Source organism: Pelobates fuscus, chromosome 2, assembly GCF_036172605.1.
Source record: "Pelobates fuscus isolate aPelFus1 chromosome 2, aPelFus1.pri, whole genome shotgun sequence".
Lineage (NCBI taxonomy): Eukaryota > Metazoa > Chordata > Amphibia > Anura > Pelobatidae > Pelobates > Pelobates fuscus.
The window spans coordinates 359,138,467-359,158,051 of NC_086318.1; the positions used below are offsets into that span (position 1 = coordinate 359,138,467).

At 43.8% G+C, this 19,585-nt stretch overlaps 1 protein-coding gene across 1 annotated transcript in view; it reads left to right on the plus strand.

Moving 5' to 3' along the window:
- Window positions 1–19,585, plus strand: part of MRPS5 (mitochondrial ribosomal protein S5) — a 200,997-nt gene that overhangs the window by 28,274 nt on the left and 153,138 nt on the right. The gene's annotated exons all lie outside the window — the stretch shown is intronic.

Below are 19,585 nucleotides of genomic sequence, written 5' to 3' on the forward strand. Positions count from 1 at the left end.
GAGAGAAGCAAAATATGCTGCTGGCACAATTTAATTATCTCTGAAGAAGCACTGTCCCTTTGCTGAAGAGGAAATGGTGTAATTTATCAATTGTTTTTTAGCTGTAGTAAACATAATAAATAAAGTTTAATGTATCAAATTAGGGAAGAGCTTGCTATTGTAGGACAAGTGAATGTTTAGGCTAGTAAATTAAGAAACCTGCTTCTTCTGAAGATCCTTCTTGTACAAAAACAAAATCACATTTCAGTTGTATAACAACCATTCGGTACTGCTTGAGGACAATAATGAGCATTTTAGCTGATGCTGTTGATCACATAATGGGATATTTGCAGCTCCAGCATTGTGACATGTCTTCTAGTAAGTGACAGCTCTGTGCATTTCTACGGCTGTGATTGAATCCAACATTGTGTTGTTGTTTAAATGGTTTTATTAAGATTCTGGTCTTATGTGACATAATAATATGCTTGCTGTTATACCTTGCAAGCAAAGGGTGGTAAATGTATCTGTTACCTGAGAATCTTCTTTGGAATAAAGTGTATTTGATTGATTTAAACTGTAATGTAAAGCGTTTTCAGTTATTGTTTTGTGACTCTTGTAATGCTAATCCAGTTGCAATTTGTTGTCTACCTTTCATTTCTCAACAATTTTGCTTCATATTTCTGCAGGTGATATTTCTATACTTTATAGAATTCAGATCAGATTTTGAAATTGTATCTACACATGCTGTTGGCCAAAATGCTAGTAAACATATATTTAATTAAAAAAAATAATACAAAAATTTACTTCTCTCCTCTACTAGCTGTCAATCACTTATTCTAAACAGAATAATTTTCCTCTAGATGGGCCCCTTGCTTAAATGAACACCATAATGTCGCCAGAACCACTACAACTTGATGTAGTGGTTCTGGTGTCTCTAGCCTGTCCCTGCAGGTGTTTCATTGTAAACAATGTTTACATTGCTGCTTAGTAACAGCTCTAGTGGCAGTCATTCAGGCAGCTGCTAGAGGTGCTTCCTATCTCACAAGTTCAGCGTCCACACTCTTCTTGGAGACGATGAACCGTCTTAATAGAGATGCATTGATTCAATGCATTTCTACGAGGAGATGCTGATTGGCACAGCATGACGTTTTACCACGCATGCGCAATAGCCTCCTGATGGCTGAGGTCATCAAGGATAGACATAAGGCACATGTGTAATCATTAGTATATGAAGTAATTCCTTATATTTTAGGTATGCTAAAATATGTAAAAAAAAATTAACAACTTTTTTCCTTTTTCTTTAAATTTATTTATTTATTTTACATTTTTTATTGTTGATGAAAAATTCTGATGCAAAAAATGTCAGGAAATAATACGTAAATAAACACTATAAACTATATGTATGCTAAAAAAATTATTCTTTGTGCAGTCTTATCACTTAAGTGGCTACTGGAAACTACGTAGAACTTGTAACGGCAGCTATAAAGTTGAAAACCATCCAAAAGTGCAGCTAATTGCTTTTCAAATAATAGTCTTTCCTGCCTCAATTCATTTTGATTAATGTGGATACAAAGTAAGAAAAAAAAGTTCAAATTGCAAATTAATATGTATATAATTATGTTTTAATTATGCATATTTAATTTGCACTTTGAACTATCTTTTTTTGTTACATTTTAATTGCTATATATTATACAAACAAATGAATATGGACATCACCAAACCTTCACAGATATGTGGCTTTAAATATCCTGGATGCATAAGTCAGATGTCTAATTTTTACATCCCATGCAGAGGGGATAGGCATTGGGTACCAGAAATGTTTGGATTTTCTCTTTTAATGTGAAGTTACTTTAACCACCATAACCACTTTAGTCCATTTGAAGTAGTCATAGTTGTAGGAGTATGTATGCAGAGTTATTTTTTCCATTTATTTAATTTTTAATGGAAAATCCACACTGCATTTTGATTGGTAAAGAAAGTGGACACTCATATGTATAGTGTTTTAAGCACCAGTGAATCTTGCATTTCTCAGAACCCTTGCATTTCTCAGAGTAAGCCCTATGGCATGTCTCTCTTCACAGTTCTACGTTAGTGATGGTTTTCTGTAAATTGATTAAAATGGGTTTGGAAGACTTGCTGAACATCTGGCTTTCTTGCAAGATCAACCGCTTTGAATCCATGTGAGTCGCACGAGTCATTGAAGAGCAGATGTTTTGTCTAGATCAATGTAGTGTAGGTCAGCATTGAGAGACAGTAGAGTTGAGATTGTTTCAGCATGTCCTTCCTTTGCTGCATAATGAAGTGCACTCTACTCAGACTGTGTAGACTCGTTCTGGCCTGTGACTGCTGTCAGATGCAAGGCTTGGCATCCATGGTATCCACTGCTGCATGACAAACCTTTTTCTTGCTTGTGAGCAGCTGAGCAATGTGGAGGTGACCATTCTGCATAGTATCCATGATGCAGAGTTATTTATAAGTAGATTATAAGTGTCACCCCCAGCACACGTGATATTGGCATACCAGAACTAATGTCAGTTCTTGTCAGGGTGGCGGTCTGATGCCCGGGACCCAGACACTGTCCGGGTGGCGGTGCAGGACCGGGACCCAATATGCCTGATGCTCAGAGCAGGAGTCACAGCGTGGAGGTGGATTAGCAGGGTCTGGTGCAGGGTAACCGCATGCCCCCTGGTGTTGAGCACCAGCGTTTGTGCAGCCACATACCAAGACCCTGAATCAACTTATGCGGATACCAGGAACTAGGAGCATGGAAATTAGCAGACCTCCCAAGGGCTGAATAGGGAGGCTCTGCAGCAAGATTGTATCCAGTACTAGAAACTAGGCAAGACTAGAGATAGACACTAAACATGAAAACAAGACAGAACTAATAGAACCCAGAACCAGAGAAGGATAGTAAGCTAAACCCAGAACATGTACACAATACATAAGGGAACATTAACTAAACATGGGCATGACTGGGCACACAAACTAAAACAAGACAAGATATAATAGGCAAAACAAGAGGAGACATAACTAAGAATCATGGGGATTTAGTCACATTATATGATCATACATTGCATAAGCCTGCCAACAACGCCAATGTACCCCATATCTGGCAGGTCCTACACTGCCTAATGTATACTAAAATAACCACAGATTCAGAACACATATATAGCACTTACCTGCAAGAAAGGACAGAAGCAGTGAGCAGCTGCCTGCAGGAACACTGAAACAAACGGGTGTGGCAAATAAAACAAACATTTAAATGAATCCAAGAGACTGGGAAATTCAGGGACGAACTATAGGAATGAACGCAGAAATCCCAGCATAAAGAAAACCAGACATAGACTAGAACAGGGGTAGGCAACCTTTTAGCAGCACTGTGCCAAAATATGATTGTGATGTCCTGTAGCGTGCCGGTCCTATTTCTTTAAATTGAGGTGTGTATGTTGCCATATTCTGCTTGTGTTATTTATACTGCATTTGCTTTGTATCATTGTATTTGTGCGTATATGAGCTATTATATTGTATATGTTCATTAATAGTTTGTGGTATCATGTATAATACCTATGAATTTGGGCTGTGTATGGGGGCTGTTTGTGGAATTGTGTGTGAATGGATATGTCACATTGTGTATTTGGTAGTGTGTGTATGTGTGGGGCTGTTTGGGGTATTGCATGTGAGAGGCTGCATGTGGGGTTGTGTGCATGTATGTGGATTGTTGGTGGTGTTGTGTTTGTGCGGACTGTGTGTGTGTTTGTATTATTTGAATGAGGGGAGGGTTATTCTGCAGCTCTGAGGCTTCCCTGGGTTTTAGTGGGGACCAGGCTGGCCAGGTACAGCTCAAGGACAGAAGCTGCAACAGGAGGCTGTGGGCTGCTCTACTTCAGTGTGGATTCCTATTCACAAGTGCTGGGAGGAAGTGATCTGAGATCACTTCCTCTGCGTGCTGCAATGCATAAATGGAGGATTGTCCTTCACCACCTTTTCATATTAACAGATATCTTAAGTTTCACTGGGACTCCTGACAGGCCAGAGCCTGTTTGGCTCTTGTACCCTTGAGTGCCGTGCAAAGGCACCTCGAGTGCCGTGCATGGCACTAGTGCCGTAGGTTGCCTACCCCTGGACTAGAAAACCAAGCAAGAATAGCAAAAAGAGTACTGGATACCAGAAGCCAAGTCCAGACATCAGAACAGAGCAGAGCAGGACGTGACAGTTCTGTGCATAAATATGTTTGTCAGCGCGCTAAAAATCTTTCCATTGCAGGCGCTTTGCCTCTGCTGTCAATGTCATGTTTGCTGGGGGGTGCACCTAGCTCTCCCTACCCAACCTCCCAGGGGCCATCCCTCCGCACTGCCTTCATAGCCGTCATTTCTTTCTTTCTTTCTTTTTTTTCTTTTCTTTTTTATTTAAATAAAATCTGTCCTCCCTTTACTTCCCCACTCCTTCCCTCCATCTCACTCCTCTTGCCTGCCGGGAGCGTGCGCATGCGCTCTGAGCTATCAGTTGGTTCAATCACAGGCTTCTCTATGTGACATCAGGAGGGAGCGAGAAAGTGAGTGCCTAGTGCTTCACCTGGCTTTGGATTCCAGGTGAGTAAATAAAAAAACAAACATATATATATATATATATATTTATATATGTATATATATTATAATTAATTTTTTTTGCAGCTTTTAGTGTGATCAGAGTGGAGAGGACCTCCTTGGTGCCCAGTAGGGCATTTTACACGGAAAAGGCACCCCACACCAAAGGGTTAAAGTAACCATTTGACTTATCATAAAATGTATGCTGCAATTTGTATTGCCAATCAAAAACTGAATAAAGTAGCGTTGCCTTGTGCAGTAATACTTACAGTTGCAAGAAGAAGTATGTGAATCCTTTGGAATGATATGGATTTCTGCACAAATTGGTCATAAAATGTGATCTGATCATCATCTAAGTCACAACAATAGACAATCACAGTCTGCTTAACCCCTTAAGGACCAAACTTCTGGAATAAAAGGGAATCATGACATGTCACACATGTCATGTGTCCTTAAGGGGTTATACTAACAACACACAAAGAATGAAATGTTGCCATGTTTTTATTGAACACACCATGTAAACATTCACAGTGCAGGTGGAAAAAGTATGTGAACCCTTGGATTTAATAACTGGTTAAATCTCCTTTGGCAGCAATAACTTCAACCAAACGTTTCCTGTAGTTGCAGATCAGACGTGCACAACGGTCAGGAGTAATTCTTGACCATTCCTCTTTACAGAACTGTTTCAGTTCAGCAATATTCGTGGGATGTCTGGTGTGAACCGCTTTCTTGAGGTCATGCCACAGCATCTCAATCGGGTTGAGGTCAGGACTCTGACTGGGCCACTTCAGAAGGCGTATGTTCTTCTGTTTAAGCCATTCTGTTGTTGATTTACTTCTATGCTTTGGGTCCTTTTCCTATTTCAACATCCATCTTCTGTTGAGCTTCAGCTGGTAGACAGATGGCCTTAAGTTCTCCTGCAAAATGTCTTAATAAACTTGGGAATTAATTTTTCCTTCGATGATAGCAATCCGTCCAGGCCCTGATGCAGCAAAGCAGCCCCAAACCATAATGCCCCCACCACCATACTTCACAGTTGGGATGAGGTTTTAATGTTGGTGTGCTGTGCCTCTTTTTCGCCACACATAGTGTTGTGTGTTTCTTCCAAACAACTCAACTTTGGTTTCATCTGTCCACAGAATATTTTGCCAGTACTGCTGTGGAACATCCAGGTGCTCTTGTGCAAACTGTAAACGTGCAGCAATGTTTTGTTTGGACAGCAGTGGCTTCCTCTGTGGTATCCTCCCATGAAATCCATTCTTGTTTAGTGTTTTACGTATTGTAGATTCGCTAACAGGGATGTTAGCATTTGCCAATGTAAACACTGTATTTTCTCTGAAAAGGCAGTGTTTGCATGAAAATGCCTGTAGGCAATGATTATACTCATCAGAGCACTCTGTCTTTTCCATAAATCTATGACCATGACCAAATCAAGAGATGCCTCATCTTTTGTGTGTGCATGAAATAGAAATCCGGTCCAAGTTGATAAAACAAGGCAAATCCATTGATTTGCCTATTTTAATACATTCGGAATATGCCTATATTAATCTGGAACTCTCACAAGTTCAACCCAACTCATCATTCCCTCTATGCTGAGACCGGATGAGACCCCCTGTTATCATCATCAAGGTATGTTGTTGATCTGAAGAAAGTAAAAATCATGGAGGCTGCTTGAGCGTTGGAAGAATAACTAAATAGCTTTTCACCGTTTTTTTTTTAGCAGTTTTTCTATTTCCCATTTGTTCCATAAGGTATATTTTACAAAATGATAGTTGAAATACAATGTACAAATCATACCAGATACCTTATATATTTGTATACATTTATATGTAAGAAATTCCATCACGCAATCAGCAAATATTCACAAACTCTTTTGAAATGTTCTAAAGTGAAAAATAAATTAGTACAGATCAAATGTGAATGCATCTTGACTAATATAAAAAGGGTTGGTGAGTGAAAGAGACAAAAGGAACCAGGTGGGAAATGGATACACTAATAGGCTGGTGGTTAAGAGCTTATTACATGTTTAGAAGGAAAAAAAAAGCTTTCTAAATTAAGGTTTGTGACTGAAGGTACAGGTTTTTTTTGCAATACCATTTCTCAAAGTTCTAAGTATTAAGATGGTGAGTAATTCAAATTGAGAACCATTTCATTATTATTATAGGAGGTTGAGGGGCTTCAAAATGTTTTATATATGTAAGGTACTTTACACCAGTTCTGCTGAACCAATCACTTAAAATTAATTAAAGTACCTGCACTTTTGTTGTACCTGCACTCAAAATCTTGTTCATAAGTAATTAGTTTGCTCTGTTTGAACATAATTTGTGTTTGACTTATTGTGACCCCCTGGGTACCTGCCTGCAGCAAGCACCTCTCACAAACACAAGGCATGTAAAATTGACATGTTTAGTTGTTTGTTCATTAAGATACAGATACAAATAGATCCACACTTAAAGTTTAAATTTGAAGTAGAAAAGGGATGGGAACACCACATATGTGTGATGATTTGACCAGGGCCGGACTGGGGATACAAAGCAGCACTGGAGAAAAAAATCTATGCCAGCCCCATAAGTCATTGCGCCATATATGTAAGGCTATGTCTTGCCACCCCAGATGATTGAGTAATATATATATATATATATATATATATATATATATATATATATATATATATATATATATATATATTGCTTTTTCTAATATAAAATATTGGTCCTTTTAGAGTAAAACATTTAATTATACAGTAAGCATACTCACATGCAGACACAGACAATCTCACTGACACACACAAGCTCCTTGATACACAGCCTCATAGACAAACAATTTCACTAATATACATAAGCTCATTGACATAAAAACAAAAGCTCAATCACTAGCAGGCACACACACACACACACACACACACACATGCAAGCAAGCAAGCTCAGTCACTAGCAGGTGCACACACACACACAGCTTACTGTAGTGGTTCTGGTGTCTATAACCTGTCCCTGCAGGCTTTTGAATGTAAACACTGACTTTTAAGAGAAAAGGCAGTGTTTACATTGCTTCCTAGTGAGACCTCTAGTGACAGACACTCAGACGGTCACTAGAGGCGCTTCCTGTGTCAGTGCGGATTGGCTGAGATCATCAAGCTTGACATGACACAGACAGACACACACAGCATGACACAGACAGACACACACAGCATGACACAGACAGACAGACACACACACAGCATGACACAGACAGACAGACACACACACAGCATGACACAGACACACACGCACACGGCATGACACAGACACACACGCACACAGCATGACACAGACACACACACACACAGCATGACACAGACACACACACACAGCATGACACAGGCAGACACACAGCATGACACAGGCAGACACACACACACAGCATGACACAGGCAGGCACACACACACAGCATGACAAGGCAGGCACACACACACAGAATGACACAGACACACACACACACAGCATGACACAGACACACACAGCATGACACAGACACACACACACACAGCATGACATTGACAGACACACACAGCATGACACAGACACAGCATATCACAGACACACACACAGCATGACACACAGACACACACACACACACACAGCATGACACACAGACACACACAGCATGACACAAACACACACACACAGCATGACACAGACAGACACACACACACAGCATGACACAGACACACACTCCCACTGACATACATACTTGTCGCTACCTGTGTAGGTGGGTGGGCAGACTGATAGGTGTGCTGGCGGCCGCAGGGGAAGCTCTTCTGGCGGCCGCTGGGGGAGCAGGCTGTTCTGTCTCTGCTCTCCCTCCCTCGCGCGCAGCTTAATGAGACCGGGGCCGGAATATGATGTCAAACAAACCAAACAATTGGAGCCTACTTTGTAAAATAATCCCTGGCACCTTCATCCTTCAGTATAATCTGGGGCACTTGCAAGGCTAAAACAGGCACCAAAAGTAGGCATGCACCTATAAGCAGGTAAACCTACCCTAACCCAGTGGTAAATCCAAATTTGGATGACCTTTCATAGAGCTGCATTATTTAAACAATAACCAACCGGTCATGCTGCAATGCAAGTTATACCCTTATACACTGTAGTGGTTATGATACTGTTATGGTACTTTTTGAAAGTAAACCAAAATGTTCAAATGTCTATCTGTTCCTGTCCAAATCAATAAAATTAAATTGCGTATATACGCTGAAGTAATTAAGTCTGACACACGAGGTTCAGGTTAAAATAACTTCGAGAAAGTTTATTGGCAAGTGAAGAAAAAGCGGGCGCGCAGGCCCTTTTAAGAGGCATTTTGCGTCATCATTGATTATTAGAATATCAGCAAATAAACATCATCAATTGGATTAATTGTTAAGTGACGGAGTTAGTGTCTTACCTATTGGTTAGTAAAATTAAGAGGTTAGTCCCGTGCCCACCCATCAGAGGTGGGATTATTCTGGACACGGGTGGGGGACAAGGGGGTCCTAAGCGTCATTTTACACGGTCAGTGATATCAGGCTTTATGTCCAGGTGCAAGGTCTCTTATGAATAGAACATTTCATTACTACTGTGTTCTGTGGCCTTCAAACTGTACTATCTTACAAGCTCTTAAGGAGTAGCCGGCAAGTCTTAAGGAGTAGCCAGCACCTCCTGGTACTTGTCCTTGAAGGAAACACGGTCTTTGTCTACTGTATTAATTGGGTTGAGAAGTTCAGTCACGTAATGTAGTTTTAAAATGAACAAGTTAAGTCATGAGGACAAAATGGAGGATTGAAGAAGTCAGGTTAGGAGGACAAAATGGAGGACGAAGTCACAGTATAAAGTTAAAATGGAGTTAGTACAATAATTCAATACAAGTACAATAATTCAATACAAGTACAATAATAATTTTTAATAATTCCACATCAGTCCCCCCTATGAAATGTTAGATTCTAAGAGATAAAACTTTATTATGTTAGTATCAGAAGACGTGTTAACCCAAAGGCACAGAAACCCCGTAGCTGCTAGCTAGATGTTAATGCAAAGTGCAAGGCTGTCCCTAGATCTGACCCTAATAGGCTAACCATCCGTCAGTATGGCTCTCGAACGCTTCACACCCAAGGGTATCCCATGGCAGCTAACCCACCACTTCTCCACATGGGGCCTTTACCATTCACTGACAGATGCTGTCCCTGAGCTAGTCCCTTCCTAGAATTCCTGCACTTTATCAACAAAGGGGATAATTTGCAGCGGCAGACAGGGTGAGTTGATGTCTTGGAATTCTTGGTCATCAACTTCGAGATGGGTCAAAGTGGGTGCTGCTTGGTCAACAGTCTTCATGAGGGATTTTCTCAGACATGGGAGGACACAACAAAAGAGAAGAGCAAAAATAAAAAGAAAAATTAGTATAGCCATACCAATCTGCATTAAAGCCTTTTGCCATCCTGTCATCCAACCAAACCATCTTTCCCAGGGATCTTTTATCCCAGAATTCCTTTTTAACTCTTCAGACAGGTCATTTAATTTTTCTATAGCTAGTGTGACTTTACCATTAGGGCCTGTGTTTTCTGGGATGTAGGTACAACATGTCATAGTGTCGGGCAAAATCTTACAAACCCCTCCTTTTTCGGCTAAGATCATATCTAGGGCCATTCTATTCTGGAAAGTCATTTGGGATGTGGCCTGCAACTGTTCGGCCAACCCCTGGAGGGCGTCTCTGGTGTAATTGACAAAACGCTGTTGATTATAATAAATGTAATTTATCCAATTTAGATTCTTGTTTGCGGTAACTATGGTAAAAATTGATTCAAATCCTGCAGCAACTTCATCCCTAGCTTTAAACTCGTTGGGCACCCCCCTGGGCACTCCAATGGCATCAATATATACATGAGGATCAAAACTTCCTTTCACTGGGGCGTCACGTTTAACCTTAGTGTGGCTGAACTCATGGGTGTTGAGGTGTGTATCAGAAATAATATGTATAGGCATAATGGCCTTAGTCAAAGTACACTCTCCCCACCATTCTGTGTCCATTCTGGATCTTAGCTGTAAATCCCCACACAACCAATAAATGTCCCCTAGTGACCTAGTGTGATGTTGCAGCAAACGTACAGGGACAGTTCTGTATGTAGCACAATAGCCTTTGGAAAAGTTACCTACAAATTTACCAATACCATCGTACATGGCATAGCAAGTGTAATTACCTTTATATACGGTAATACCATCAGGGGGTTTGACATCGTTGGCTAGGAGAGGATACTCCTTTGTCCATGCAATACATATGGACCTGTTAAAATTATAGTGATAGGCAAAAAGGCTTAAAATACATTCTTCTATATCTACAGGTAGGATTAAAGGTACGGTACCCAGGTGAGGCCGGGCACCTCCACACACGTAACATGCAGTTCTATTATGCTTATTAGCATTATATTTCATCCATTCTAACCATAAATTTACATCATTAAAACCTGTTTCGGCGGCCATGGTATCTTCAAAGGTGGGGTTAGCAATGGCCATCATGTCTTGAAAGGTCTGGATATGAGGTTTTAATGGGTTAGGGACCATATGGGTGGCCCCTTGCCACTCAGAAGAGTTGCACATATCTTTAAGGTAGAAATGCCCTAGTTTTTGGTAGGAACCCTTTTTCCAATACATTCCCATCACATACTGGTCTGCATCTGTTGGGCTTGGGCGCTCAATGTTAAGGATTAATTTCATTGGTGTACTCCCCCCAGGCTTTCTCAAAGTCATTCTCTGGAGGAGGGATCTACCATGATCATCTACTTTAGATACGGCACTTTTTGGTTTGTAACCCCAGGCAGGCCCGGCATTCCATCCCGCTGCCCCCCAATGGTCACAATTGTGCCCCCATTGCTTGTCAACTACACAAACATATGGGTCTTTCGAATGAGGGATATCTCTATAGATGCTCTGGATTTGTGGTGTGGGAAATGGGCATTCTACAATATCACAATAGTCAAAGGTATAAGTAGCCACCTGGGTGCATGATGAATTATACCAGAAGGTGTACCCACTAATGTCTTTGGTAATGGCTACTTGCTGGGCCTTCATAAGGCTAATTAAGGAGAAGATGTACCAGGGATACATGTTTGTGCGATATTCGCTTCCTCTGGGGCAGGAGATTTCTTGCAGTGGGAAGCGTGGACCCAATTTGGCCTACCGGCCAATTTGACGGAGGTTGCGGTAATCAGGAGAACTTGGAATGGACCGTCAAATCTTGGTTCTAGGGTATTTTTCCGCACATACTTCTTAACCAGGACCCAATCTCCAGGAAGTAGGTTATGGGAACCTGTATCCAATTCGGGATCTGGAATTGAAGAGAAAACTTGGGCATGTATTTTGTTTAAAACACTTGCAAGTTCAGTTACATAATCTACTAAAACATCTGATTGGAGCTGTAACTGCTGTGGATAATAACAACCTAACCTGGGTGCTGTCCCAAATAGAACTTCATATGGGGACAGTGAATGCTTCCCTCTAGGTGTGTGCCTAACACTAAATAAAGCTATTGGCAGGCTTTCTGGCCAGGGCATCTTTGTTTCTTGTGACATTTTTAACATTCTGGTTTTTAGGGTGCCATTCATGCGCTCCACTTTACCACTACTTTGTGGGTGGTAAGGGGTATGGAAGGCCAGAGTCACCCCTAGAGCAGTCCAAATTTCTTTAGTCACAGTTGCTGTAAAGGCTGGGCCTTGATCACTCTCAATAACTTCTGGGAGTCCGAATCTACATACAATATCTGTAAGTAGGCGCTTTGCGGTTGTTTTTGCAGTGATATTGGCCACTGGGTAGGCTTCTGGCCAGCCTGAGAACATGTCCACTATTACTAGTGCATATTCATGGGGCCCACTCTTGGGCATTTGGATGTGGTCAATTTGAATTCGCTGGAAGGGGTACATGGGCTTTGCCAGGTGTTTCGCAGGCACCTTAATTGGTCTTCCTGGATTGCATTTTGCACAGATGACACAGGCCTTGCAAAAGCTATTGATCAATGTTGTGATTCCAGGTGCTTCATAATACTTCTGTATGAGGGCGGCCATCAATTCTTTTGACAGGTGCGCGGGCCCATGTGCCCATTGGACCACTGCTGGGTATAGATTTCTGGGAAGACAAAATTTGAAGTTGTTGTAATATATTCCATCCTTTTGGACAGCTCCTTTCTTTTTCCATTTCTGGATTTCCTCAGGAGTGACTGCAGCTTGTTGTTCTTGTAAGATTCGCAAATCAGTAGGAAGAGTTTGCAAAGCAAAAATAGGGACTTCTTCTTCTTCTTCTTGTCCGGACACTTCTTCATCCACTTCCTGCAAATCCCTGGCCGCTAACTTAGCAGCTTGATCAGCCAAATGGTTGCCCTTTGCTTCATCTGTATCCAATTTCCCATGGGCCTTGACTTTCAAAACGGCCACCTCTTCGGGAAGTAGGAGGGCATCCATTAGCTCCTTGATTGCAGTGCTGTGTTTGACTGGTGTACCGGCGGTGGTAAGAAATCCTCTTGTCTTCCAAATTAGGCCGAAGTCATGTGCCACACCCAGAGCATATCTTGAATCTGTATAGATGTTGGCACGTTTTCCTTCGGAAATTTTGCAGGCTGAAGTCAGAGCCTGTAATTCAGCTTCTTGTGCAGACATTGCTGGTGGTAAGGATGATGATTTAATAACTTCATCTGTTGTGGTTACGGCATATCCTGTATGATATGTTCCTCCTTCATCGGCATATCTTGATCCATCCACAAACAGGGTAAAATCCGGATCTGGTAATGGATTCTCATGCACAGTTGGTAAGTGCACTGTTTCCATTTTCATCTGTTCAAAACAGTCATGAGGTGTTTCTGGGTCATAATCATTCTTTATGACCAGGTCTTGAAATTCCTTTTCCAGGAAATGGCGTGGCCATGCTTCCAGAAGGTCAGTTGTTGGGTATTTGACAATACCATTTTCCTGTAGCTGTTCTTCATTCATGGTGGCCCATAGTTTTGCCATGGGCCCAAGATCATTCCATGACTTTGTCTTCAACTTGGTAACAGGAATATGTGGGATAGCGGTATCCCAATGGCGGTAGAGGTAGTTAAGTTGTTGAGGTAGCTGGACCAAGACCATGCTATTACCTTCAGAGTCACAATAAAAGTCTTGTGCAGTGAGCTTTACATCGGTCCAGTGGTAAAGCTCATCTTCATAGCAAGGTTCGGGAGTAATATTTGGCTTGTACCACATGGTACAGAAGGCGTAATCCGGGCCTTCACAAAGAGGTGTCACATCTTCATGAAATGACAAATGTGGATGCATGACTTTCTTGATACATCCACAGAGCAGGTAGATGTAGGTTTCATCTGTGATAAATCCATAATAGATACCCCCCTCAGGGAGTGGAAGAAGAGTGGACGGATTAAGCACTTGACATCTTTGGATGGAAATGTTGTCAGGCAAAAGAAGATGACACTGTAGGCGCAGGTGTCTGGCTGGAGACACGTGCTTGAGCTGGACTTGGTTGACGATGGCAGAGATGTCATGAGGGGCCAAAACAACCAGAGGGTGGCCAAGGACCAGGTCTGAGGTCTTCTCTATGAGTTCTCTCGCAGCAAAAACAGCCCTGAGACAGGAAGGAGTCCCTCTGGCCACAATGTCCAGTTGACATGAGAAATATCCAATAGGCCTCTGGCGGCCTCTTAAGTCATTAGTTTGGGTGAGCACTCCTGTTGCGTGGCCTTGTCTTTCAGAGACAAACAATTTGAAGGGTTTGGAGTAGTCAGGTAGGCCCAAGGCAGGAGCAGAGGCAATGGCCCGTTTTAAAGCATCGAAATTGGCCAGGGCTTCATTGGTTAGACAGAACGGGTCAGACTTAAGAGCATCATAGAGAGGTTGCATAAGCAGAGAGGCTTCAGGGATCCATGCTCTGCAGTAGGAAATGAGGCCTAGGAAGGCATGAAGAGACTTTGAAGTCCTTGGAGGTGGAATGTCCAAAACAGCTCTTACCCGGTCCCGAGTAAGATGTCTGGTACCTTGAGATAGGCAATGTCCAAGGAAGATCACTGAAGATTGACAGAATTGTAGCTTGATGAGTGAAGCTTTGCATCCTTGTTCTGCCAAATAGCAAAGGAGACTAAGTGAACACCTTTTAGTAGTGGGTACATCATCTCCACATAGCAATAGATCATCCACATACTGAAGCAGGACAACTTCTGGGTGCTCAGCTTGCCATGGGTCAAGGATGGTGCCCATGGCCTTAGCAAATTGACTTGGAGAATTTTGTGCCCCTTGGGGCATGACAGTCCAGGTATACTGTTGCATTTCATGAGTGAAAGCAAACAGGTATTGACAGGATGGGTCCAGTGGGACACTGAAAAAGGCATTGGCCAGGTCAATAACTGTGAAGAATTTTGCAGATGGTGGGACTCCCGAGAGCAGAGTATGAGGATTTGGTACAAGAGGGGTGTCCAGGACGGTAGCTTCATTAACAGCACGGAGGTCCTGGACCATCCTGTACTTCTCTGGTTCACCCTTTGGAGTTTTCTTTTTCACAGGAAATAACGGGGTGTTGCATTCAGATTTACATTTTACCAGGGCACCCTTCTCCAAGAGTGCCTTGATGTGGACAGAAATTGCAGCGGACTGTGCTGGTTTTAATGGATATTGTGGTTTTCTTGGTAACTTAGCTCCTGGAATAAGCTTTACCACCACAGGGGGAACATTTAGGTGACCTATGTCCTCTGGGCCTGAGGACCATAACTTAGCGGGCACCTGTGTTTTTAATTCCTCTGGGAAATTGGACCTTAATTCTGCTGCCCCCTCACGGGGCTTTTCTAAATGCAGCATCAGAGGCAAAGAGCAGAGGGCTGAAGTGTCTGATACAGACAGAGGTGTAAACATTTCTACCTGCCCATCCGGGGTAAAAGTGATGGATGCTTGCAGGCGTGAGAGGACATCAGCACCTAACAGGTTAATGGGGCATGTGGAGGATACTACAAAGCGAGCGAGCAGGCTAGAACCAACTCGCAGCGGAGTTGTTAAAGGGCTACGTCTTGGCTGGCCATCCACTCCAACACAAGAGACATCAATACTGGACAGGAAGGATGGGTCTGGCAGGTCTTGTTCTCGTAGAACACTACGGGCTGCACCTGTGTCAACTAGAAATGTGGTGGGGTGGCCTTCAATGGGTAAAGTCACTGTGGCAAGTGGCCCCCCTTTGTCCCCTGTAGACACTGCCATGACAGGGGTCACAGACACAGGCTTGCCAATTTCCTATTCATCGGGTTCCTCAACTATTGGAACCTGTTTGGTGGCTTTGGGAGCCGGGGCAGGCTTGGGTAGTTTTCTGGGTTCCCTTTGCTCCCTTTTAGGTTCTGGACAGTCATTCCTAAAGTGACCCTTTGCTCCACAATTAAAGCAATGTCCCCCCTCCTCCGGTCTGGGACCTCTTGGGGCTGGAGCGGAGCGGGATACCATGAGAGGAGCTGAAGTAGGTCTCCTTGGGGTCTGAACGGATTCCAAACCTCTAGCAACTAAAAGCAGGGTATCCAGGGGAACAACCTTATATTCAGGGCGTGCGGCAATGATTCCCTTGCGTATAGAGTCTTTAACACCTTGGACAAACGCACCTGACAGCATTTGTGAATGAATCTTATCTGTAAGATCAAACCCCAAATCTGTGAACATTTGATACAGTCTTGCATGAAACCTTTCCACTGATTCTCCTTTATCTTGAATAACATCAGTAAGGCCAGCAGCCTGATCCGCAAGTTTGTCCTTAGCCCATTCTCTTAATTGGGTGCAAAAAGTTACTCCAGAGGGGAAATCAACATCACTGCTGAGCAAATCTGTACTGAGGTGTCGGGCCATACTTGGCCAATATGCATCCCCTGCTTTGATAGCACAAATGCTCAGCAAATCACGCCATGCGGCGGAATAAGTCTTTTGAATTTGAACTATCCCCCGGTAGAAGGGCATAGGCTGTTTTTCTGGGTCAGGGAGTGATTTCATTAGAGCACTAGCTTGAGTGGGATTGAAAGCAACATATTTAGGAGGGGCCTGTTCTCCCCGACCCTTGTGGCCAAAAGGGTCATCGATAGAACGGTGAGTTGGGGCTCCCGCGGCAAGCTCCGATGAGACATGGGACACCCTGTCCATCTCGTCATCATCGAATTCTATGATATTGGCTCTTTTACGTGGTGCAGGGCCCGAATGAGGTGAAAGGATCGGTGGTTGGGAACGAGCCCCAGATGCAGGGGTGGCTAGTGAGTCATTACCTGGGGATAGGTAGTCACCGGGGATTACCGGCATCAGGGCCGAACTGGGGGCCGCCATATTGGTGGCCGGAAAAGGTACTACATTAGGGTTAAGGGAAGAAGTGGCGGCCATGTTGGAAGAGGGCACATCCGGGGCAGACTGTGCCGGACTGGGCATGACCGGAACCTGGGGCGTGGCTTGGGGAGTGGGGAGTGGATATCCGGGATAGGGCAGGGCCATGGGATATGGGAAGGGGTAGGGCCAGGCTGGGGAGGGGAAGGAGGTGGGGTATTGAGCTGGGGTGGAGATGGGAGGGAACGGAGAGGGATTGGTAGGGGTGGGTGTAGAGGGAGGAGCCGGGGCAAGGGCGGAGGAGATGGTTAGTTGGGTGGAAGAAGAGGGGAGGGGGTCATGAACAGAGAGAGAGTGTAGGGCAGGAATGGCAGATGAAGTGTCAGGGGAAGGTATAGCGGGTAGCATAGGGATGGATGAGGATGATGGGAATGTTAAAGATGGGGCAGGGGAAAAGAAAGATCCATCAGAGTTCAGGACCGGGCAGACAGGGGAGGTGATGGGATGGGTATTGGGAGTGGGGAACATAGTCAGCTGGCTATCACTTATTGCTGACTGAACCTTGGGGATAGACATTCCCTGGGCGCCGGTTTTGGGCGCTGGCTGAGGATAGACCCCAGCAACACAATTATTATGATACACAAACAATTTCACACCTTTGTGATTTATCTCTTCCTCAACCCAACCTTCTAGCTGAATAGCCTTCGCTACTCTATACCATGCTTCAGCAGTCTTTAATAAACCATTATCTGTAAGCCTGCCTTTCTTTTCTGTCAGTAACCTACGCCAACTTTCTGGTTGCAATCTTCCACATGTCGGTACAGCAATTCTACATACTTTTGCAATTTTTTCAACACCTTTAACCATTTCCTCACCCTCTCTGTCTTCGACTAAATCACATGCTAACCAGCCCTTACTGGGCTTGCTTAAATCCTGTCCCATAATCCCTTTACCCCTATACCAGCGTCCTAGATATAGAGAGAGAGAGGGAAAACTGAACAAGAACGTCTACAATGCTCGACTGCCACCCGAGAATCGTGGGATTTTCTCAGGTGCGTCTTCCCAAAACGTAGACTAGTCACTGAATCCGCCTACCCGGGGTGGTAGACACGGATTGGAGCGAAGTGAGAAGTGTGTGACCAATCACTTCTCTTTTTAAGAGGAATGGGAGTGGATAGTATAATAATATAGGAAGTATAGAAAAGATGAAAGACAAGGAAAATCCTTAGAGACAGACACAGGAGTTCATGAGACTCCTAATTAGACAAACAAGACAACAATACAATTGAAATACAGTGCATGCATCACAGTTCAAATGAAATCAACAATAATCCCTTTCCTTTACTCGTGTGCTTACTCCAAAGTCACCTCCCTCAACCCCGTAGTGTCTCCGCTCGGAGAACGACTTTCGTAAGTCTCACTACCAGCGGCCACGGAAAACAACTGACACCGGTCCGAGTTCCGTCAGCCTCTCTCTACTCTGCAGTCCACAAGAATGTGGCCACGTCTATCCTCACTCCCGTAGTGCCCCTATAAAACCCACTTATAAGTCTCACTACCACGTGATGCGGAAAACAAGCAATGCCTACTTGAATCCCCCCCAGGAAACAAAGTCCTCTGCCACAAGACTAAGCCCCCCTCACAAATAAACAGAAATACCATGTGCACAAAGAAGCTAGCTAGGCTCTCAAAGTGACACAAGAAGGATCACAGGAAATTATGAGTCTACACAAAATCCACAGTTCCAACACCCCTCTTTTTCCTTACAGCCACAGCCACGAGGCTCCTAAAAGAGGTAAACAGGTAAAGAAGACCCCCAGGAACGCATCCGCAGGTCAACCCCCCTTTTTCCTTACAACCACAATACCGTGGTTCCTAAAAGAGGTGAAACAGGCAACAGAGACCCCCAGGAACGCATCCGCAGGTCACCCCCCTTTTTCCTTACAGCCACAGCCACGAGGCTCCTAAAAGAGGTAAACAGGCAAAGAAGACCCCCAGGAACGCATCCGCAGGTCAACCCCCCTTTTTCCTTACAACCACAACACCGTGGTTCCTAAAAGAGGTAAAACAGGCAACAGAAGACCCCCAGGAACGAATCCGCAGGTCCACCCCCCTTTATCCCAAAAGAGGTAAAATACAAACAGATAGACAGACACACTGAAGACCCAGGCAAGTCCCCTCAGGTCCACCCCCCTTTATCCCAAAAAGGGGAAAACAAGCAAGACAGAACCCCAGGCAAATCCCCTGCAGGTCCACCCCCCCTTTATCTCAAAATGGGGAAACAGGCAAACGATTCAAACACACCCAGGCAACAGATAGACTAAAATGCAGGTAAACAAGTGAGTAACGAGACACCGGGCAAGATATTACCTGTCTTTGATGTCCTCCCGGGAAGCAGTCACAGACACGTGGACGGGTCAATCAAAGGGGCCGGAACGTACCGGTGGCTCTGCAGAAGTCTCTACCGTGTATCTGGAGGTGATCAATCTCCCTTCCTTCCCCCTGGATTCCTCCGTCCACCCTTGTCTTCCTTAGGACGGCTCACCGGCCGGACATAGCCCGATGCCCCACGTTGGGCGCCAAGTTGTTATGGTACTTTTTGAAAGTAAACCAAAATGTTCAAATGTCTATCTGTTCCTGTCCAAATCAATAAAATTAAATTGCGTATATACGCTGAAGTAATTAAGTCTGACACACGAGGTTCAGGTT